The following is a 6,577-nucleotide window of genomic DNA, read 5'->3' on the forward strand; positions in this document are numbered from 1 at the left end:
CGTGGCCAATCGATCCTTTAGAAATTTGGTGTCAGAAAATTTGCCACAGAGATAACTAGCTTGTGTCAGCCAAGCGTTCATAGCGACATTGCTTTTGATCCTTCAATGCCGGCTCTTCCTATTATTAAGAAGTAGAATTCGCCAAGTGTTAGATTGTTCACCCACCAATAGGGAACGTGAGCTGGGTAGAAACCATCGTGAGACAGGTCAGATTTACCCTACTGATGACAGTGTCATGATAGTAATTCAACCTAGTATGAGAGGAACCATTGATTCACACAATTGGTCATCACGCTAGGTTGAAAAGCCAGTGGCACGAAGCTACTGTGTGCCAGATTATGACTGAATGCCTCTAAGTCAGAATCCAGGCTAAAGAAGTAACGCCTGTGCCCGTCGTCCATTTGTTGACCCGCAGTAGCGGCCCTTCGGCCCCTATAGGCACGTGTCGTTGGCCAAGCCCCCGTAGTGGACATGTTGTGTGGGCTACCTTGAAGTGTAATTCTTGTCGGGCGATGGGTAGAATCCTTTGCAGACGACTTAAATACGCGACGGGGTATTGTAAGTGATAGAGTGGCCTTGCTACCATGACCCATTGAGATTCAGCCCCGTGTCGCATCGATTCGTCCGCCCGTCTTTTTCCCCTTTTCTTTACCCCCAAATATCTCTAATTTTACCCCCACACCCTCCTGAGCCTAGGATTGTCCACGCATGGCCCCAGGTATGCCCCTAATAGTTAACAGCCCCAACGGTTCCCTGAGTATGGTTATGCGTGTTGCCCAAGTGAAGTGTGCCAATGCGTGCACATTGAGTGCCACTAAGTATACACGCTGTCACGACCTGCCCAACATAGGCTCATGGACTTAGGCCATTGGGCTAAATATGGTCCAAGTTCTAGAGTTTTCTACAAAGGTGTAGTAACTCTAGATAATTTTATTGTAGATATTTCTAGAAGATATTTATAGGAGATATTTTGAGAAAGATTTCTAGAGTTCTCCACTAAGGAGGTGCGAAGCTTCTAGTTTCCTCCCCAACCATTGGATGGAGGACGTTTGTAAATATCTTAGCCATCCATTGTAACTTAGGGTGCCTATAAATAGGTGTTGCCTCATTTGGCGAAGACACTCACCAAGGACCAACCAAGAGCGTTCAACCGAGCAAGTGAGTTCTCAAGCCTTGTACTCAAGAGCTCTCTAGTGCAATACAAGTTCATTCTTCTCAAACTCACTCTTGTGTTCACTTCTTCTCTTCCCAAGTCCCTTAAGGAGGGTGGTTAGGCTGACTTAGTGCTAGTGGGAGTGCTAAGAGCCAGCGCGGTCTCTTAGAAAGATCTAAGGCCGTGATAGTTGTGGTATCAGAGCTCCGGTTGCGAGGGAGCCAAGCTTGTGGGATAGGAGACAGGCAAGCTAAAACTGTTGAATAGAGACCAACACCTACACAAGTAAACAAAGAAGGAGCGAAGGCAAGTCTGTCGAGTTTGGCATCGCTATGGGGCCTCGCTTAGCTCGAGGGGAGCAAGTATTGGCCGAGGCAAAGTGGGGAGGAGCTCAAAGGCCATGTGGAGCTCTGGGAGGAGCTTGATGGCCAGATGGGGGAGCACAAGGGGTCCCTACAAGGTGCTCTCAACACCATAGTAAGTAACCAAGAGGAGATGGTTGCCACCTTCAAGGCTCAAGTATGCAAAGGGGTTGGATAAGGTGGAAGCTCGTATTGGAGAAGAAGTATGGGAAGAGTAGGAGGACAGCAGCGAGGGAAGCCACTACCTCTTATGACTTGTCTAAAGGAGAGGCACTAAGGCATAAGCGTGATAAGAGGTGGTTCAAGCCTAGAGACAAGTGATTCCCATGTGATGAGCTACATTGGTTTAGGGATTGCCCCAGGAGGAAAGCTCTTAGTGCCCTATTGGAGGAAGAGGGCCAAGAGGAAGAGCCACCTTGCATGGAGTCCCTAATGCAGCATCGTGCCAGCAAGGCCGAGATAGGGGTCAAGGCCCTTAACTCTCAAAAGGGGTTGATGTGTACAAAAGTGTGCATCAATGGGAAGCCCACACAAGCGAAGGTAGATGCAGGAGCCACACACAACCTTGCCTTGATGGAGGAGGCAAAGGAACTCGGGCCATGGTTGTCCTAAGGCTATCAACTCCAAAGAATGCCCCATATATATTGTTGCTCGAGGGGTCGAGACAAACCTTCGGACTAAAGGAGTTCTCCAACACCATCCAGGGGCTAGGTGCTTACTTGCCCTTGGATGGGAGGGAAAGAAAAGGAGAATTTGGTAGCAAGCCATCCATGCCAAGAAGAGGAAGATGCAAACGAGAGAACAGAGCCAACCATACGACATTGTAGGAGGCACAAGTTATGTGACTACAGAAGAACCCTAATAGGCGTTACTCCTTACGGGAGGGAGGCTAATTTGGTTGCTGATCCAATCATCCAGAGACACAAACTATCTCCTTACGTGGAGTATTTAGTCAAGTGGAAGGGGCGACCAGAGAGCGAGACGAGATGGAAGACAACTGGCATGTCGAGACAGCTCATGAATAAAAGTACCACAAGAAGGTTGTGACGAGGGCGTCGTAGATTTAGGTGGGGGAGAGTGTCACGATCTTCCCAATATAGGCCCACGGGCCTAGCTCACCAATCCCATGGACTGAGGCCATTGGGTTATGTAAGGTCCAAGTTCTAGAGCTTTCTACAAAGGTGTGGTAACAATAGATATTTTATTGTAGATATTTGTAGAAGATATTCATAGGAGATATTTTGGGAGAGATTTCTAGAGCTCCGCTAAGGAGGTGGGAAGCTTCTATTTTCCTCCCCAACCGTTGGATGGAGGACATTCGTAAATATCTTAGCCATCCATTGTAACTTGGGGTAAGAGTTGCCTCATTTGGCAAAGGCACTCACCAAGGACCAACCAAGAGTGTTCAACCAAGCAAGTGAGTTCTCACGCCTTGTACTCAAGAGCTCTCTAGTGCAATACAAGTTCATTCTTCTCGAACTCACTCTTGTGTTCACTTCTTCTCTTCCCAAGTCCCTTAAGAAGGGTGGTTAGGCTGACTTTGTGCAAGTGGGAGTGCTAAGAGCCGGCGCAGTCTCTTAGAAATGTCTAAGGCCATAACAACGTGCTCTTGAATGGCCCAAGTGTGTGCCTACGCGTGCCCCCAAGTGTTGACTACATGTGCCCATGTGTGCACATTGAATGGACGCACAACACCTCAAGTGTTGACTACATGTGCACATTGAATGGCCCAAGTGTTGCCTAACTGTGCCCATGTATGCCCACAACTGTTGCCTCTGTGTGCACCCAAGTGTGCCTGTGCGTGCTCTTCAATGCCCCAAGTGTCGCCTTAAGTGTGCCTATACGTGCCCCCAAGTGTTGATTAAGTGTGCCTACGCGTGCACCCAAGTGTAGCCCAAGTGTCGCCTAATTGTGCTCTTGAATACCCCAAATGTTGCCTAAGTGTGCTCTTGAAAGCCGCAAGTGTGCACATATACGTGCCCATGACTATGCCTATGCCTATGCGTGCCCCCCTAAATATGCCTAAGTGCATATGAAGGCAATGCACAAGGCTGTAGTACCGTACGCACAGCCGCACCAGGTGCATGCATGGTGGCAGGCTGCAGCGCACTTGGCCAAAATCAAGGCCTTACCACACGGACGCTGTCGTGAGCACGAGTGCAAGCATGGCTGCCTACGTAGCACAAGGTTGCAGGCCATCACGCGCACGACTGTGGGCAAGGCTGCACTATCGCGCTCATGGATGCAAGCATGGCTGCACATGCCGCGTGCATGATGGCAGGCTGTCTTGCACATGGCTACACTACCAAGCGTGCAAGGTTACAGGCATGGCTGCACATGCCGCGCCCCTGGCTGCCCTACAACTTGCAAGGTTGCGTACGTTGCTGCACACCGCCCTCCAGGTCGCACGCATGGCTGCATATGCCATGCCCATCGCTGCCTCGTCATACTCCTGGTTTCGGGAGTTTCCGGATGTGCCACTCATGAGGTTGCCTGCACGGCTACACCGCCGCGCGAAAGGTTTCTTTGCGTCGTCGCACATGCATCGCGCATGGCTGCACTATGGTGCACAAGTTCGCGGGCATGGCCTCCCATGCGGCAATCATGATGGCTAGCATGGCCGCACATGCCACAGGCTTTTCAGCACATGGCGCGCGTAAGGTTGTAGGCATTGCTGCACTTCTATGCCCACATCCGTAGTCCTCTGTGCACATAGCCGCATGCACATGGCTCACACATGGGTGTCGTCGTGGTCCCTATGGCCCATGCAACAGAGGGTCCTTTGCGGCCTTTGGCTGCACACGAGGCACCGACTGCTACACACTTCAAGGCCATGGCAGCACAACATAGTTTGGGTCTTTAAATCATGTTGTGCAAAACATCCCTTTGGGTTAGAAAAGCCTTACAATTGTCTATTTGGCACTCAAGGTACAATCATTTTCACTTAAACCCCGCAATTCCATTTTTTTGGGTATTTTTCGTAATGCTTCAATTATAAAATATAAAAAATATCAAGATATGTTGGAATGGCCCAATATATTTTCAGAACATTCTATCAACCCTTGAAAGGCATCCAAAATTTAGTTTCCAGAAAAATACATTAAAATGAATTTTTTATAGCTTTTTTAATTTAATATGTTTTTTAATATTAAAATATTAATAAAAAACTAAATATTTATCAGAAAACTATGATTTTTATATGAAAATTTTTCCTTAATTTCATACCAAGTTTCATTTGATTTGGAGAATTGAAGCTCAAAAAATAGTCTGGTATATTTTTTGGGGGGGTCATGTCTCCTTCTGGAAAGGGGCAAAGATCATAAGAGATACTTGAGGGAGGGGGGTGCCACTCCCCAGGTGGTTTCCTAGGGGCTGTATAGTGGGGTAGCAGACAATGAGCAGGCATGGTTGGCAAACCCAAAAGACCCATGGCATGGGAAAAAAAAGTGAAATGGCACGTCGGTTTCGATGAGTTGGCCCTTGGTGTGCTCCGAGGCCTGCCACTACGAGCAGCTGGACGTGCATGGCTGCCTACCTTGCATGCCATGACCCCACAGCTACTGTCACATGTGCCAGTCGCAGCACAGAATGCCCAACGAAGGTGCATGTCCATGCGAATGGTCAGCCCTTCTATCTCACAACGTCGCCCCCTTCTGTCGCATAGCATTGCCTGCCACCGTGGGCTACTAGGCGCACATGGCTACCTGCCATGCGCTGCCATGCCCCCACTTCTACTACCACATGTGCCCGCCGATGCAAAGCATGCCCAATAAAGGCATGGCGTGTGAAAACATATACATGGTGCGTCCGTCCCGACGGTCATCCCCTATGCCGCACACATTTGCCTACCATTGTGTGTTGCTAAGCGCGTATGGCTGCCTGCCTTGCACTGTCATGCCTCCACATCTTCAACCACATGCGTCTGTCACCGTACAGCATGCCCAAGAGTGGCATGGCATGTGCAAAACACCCGCACGGTATGTTGGTTTTAAAGATTTGGCCCTTGGTGTGTGTTGCGCCTGCCACGGCATGCTGCTTGGCCCTCATGGTTGCCTAATATATACCGCTATGCCTCAACGGCTGTTGCCTCTTATGCTCGTAGCTACAAAGAAAGCCCAACAAAGGCTTGGCGTATATGTGAAAACAAGTACATGGCTCGTCTGTCCAGATGGTCAGCCCATCTGCCACACACCACTACCTGCAACCGTGTGCTGCTGGGTGCACATGGCTCCCTACTTTCCGCTGCATGCCCCCACAGTTGCTGTCACATGTGTCCATAGCTGCATAGCATTTTCAAGAGAGGCATGGCATTTGAAAACAAGTAAATGACCAAGGCATCCTGATGTCCAGCCCCTCTGCCACACACCGCTGCCTGCTACCCTGGGCTATTGGGTGCGTAAGGGTTCCTGCCTTGTGCTTTTGTGTCCCCACAGCTACTGCCAGATGCACCCCTAGTGGCATGGTATGTGAAAATCACCATCAAGTCACGTTGGTTCCGATGACTGCCTTTGATGTGTGCTGTGGCCTACCATGGCGTGTTGCTGGGATTGCGTGGCTCCCTGCATAGCTGCTGCCACATTCGTCGGTAGCCACACAACATGCCAAAGAGTTGCATGGCATGTGAAGGATAGCAATATGGCATGATGGTCCGAATGATTAGCCCCTTGTTTTGCACCTTGGCTGGCCAATGTGTGCTGGTGGGTTTGCATGGCTACCTGCACACTGCACCTACACCCTCACCGCAGCCTACTACCACTTTTGCTAGTTTTTGTAAGCATGCCTAAGAGAGTTATGGCATGTGAAAAACGTGGAAATGACGCATTGGCCCCATTGATTAATCCCATCTAGGTAACGTGGCAGTTTGACGTGCTTTGCTTCCAGCCATGTGCAGTTGTGTCAATGCCACTTTTTGCGAGCGTGGCCATAGTCATGCATTTCCACCCCTCTTTGCTCTTTGGATTGTCATCATATGTAGGTCATGGTGCAAGGGGTGGGCTGTTGTCTACATTGACATGCCCAATCATTGGTCAAGTCAATGGGCACAATAAATATTTGGTTGGTC

The 6,577-nt window shown here is 49.5% G+C and overlaps 1 pseudogene; it reads left to right on the plus strand.

The window, feature by feature from the left end:
- The window catches only part of LOC122060320, a 3,216-nt pseudogene extending 2,592 nt beyond the window's left edge, over positions 1–624 (plus strand).
- Positions 625–6,577: the final 5,953 nt, after the last annotated feature.

This window comes from Macadamia integrifolia, chromosome 13 (assembly GCF_013358625.1).
Source record: "Macadamia integrifolia cultivar HAES 741 chromosome 13, SCU_Mint_v3, whole genome shotgun sequence".
Lineage (NCBI taxonomy): Eukaryota > Viridiplantae > Streptophyta > Magnoliopsida > Proteales > Proteaceae > Macadamia > Macadamia integrifolia.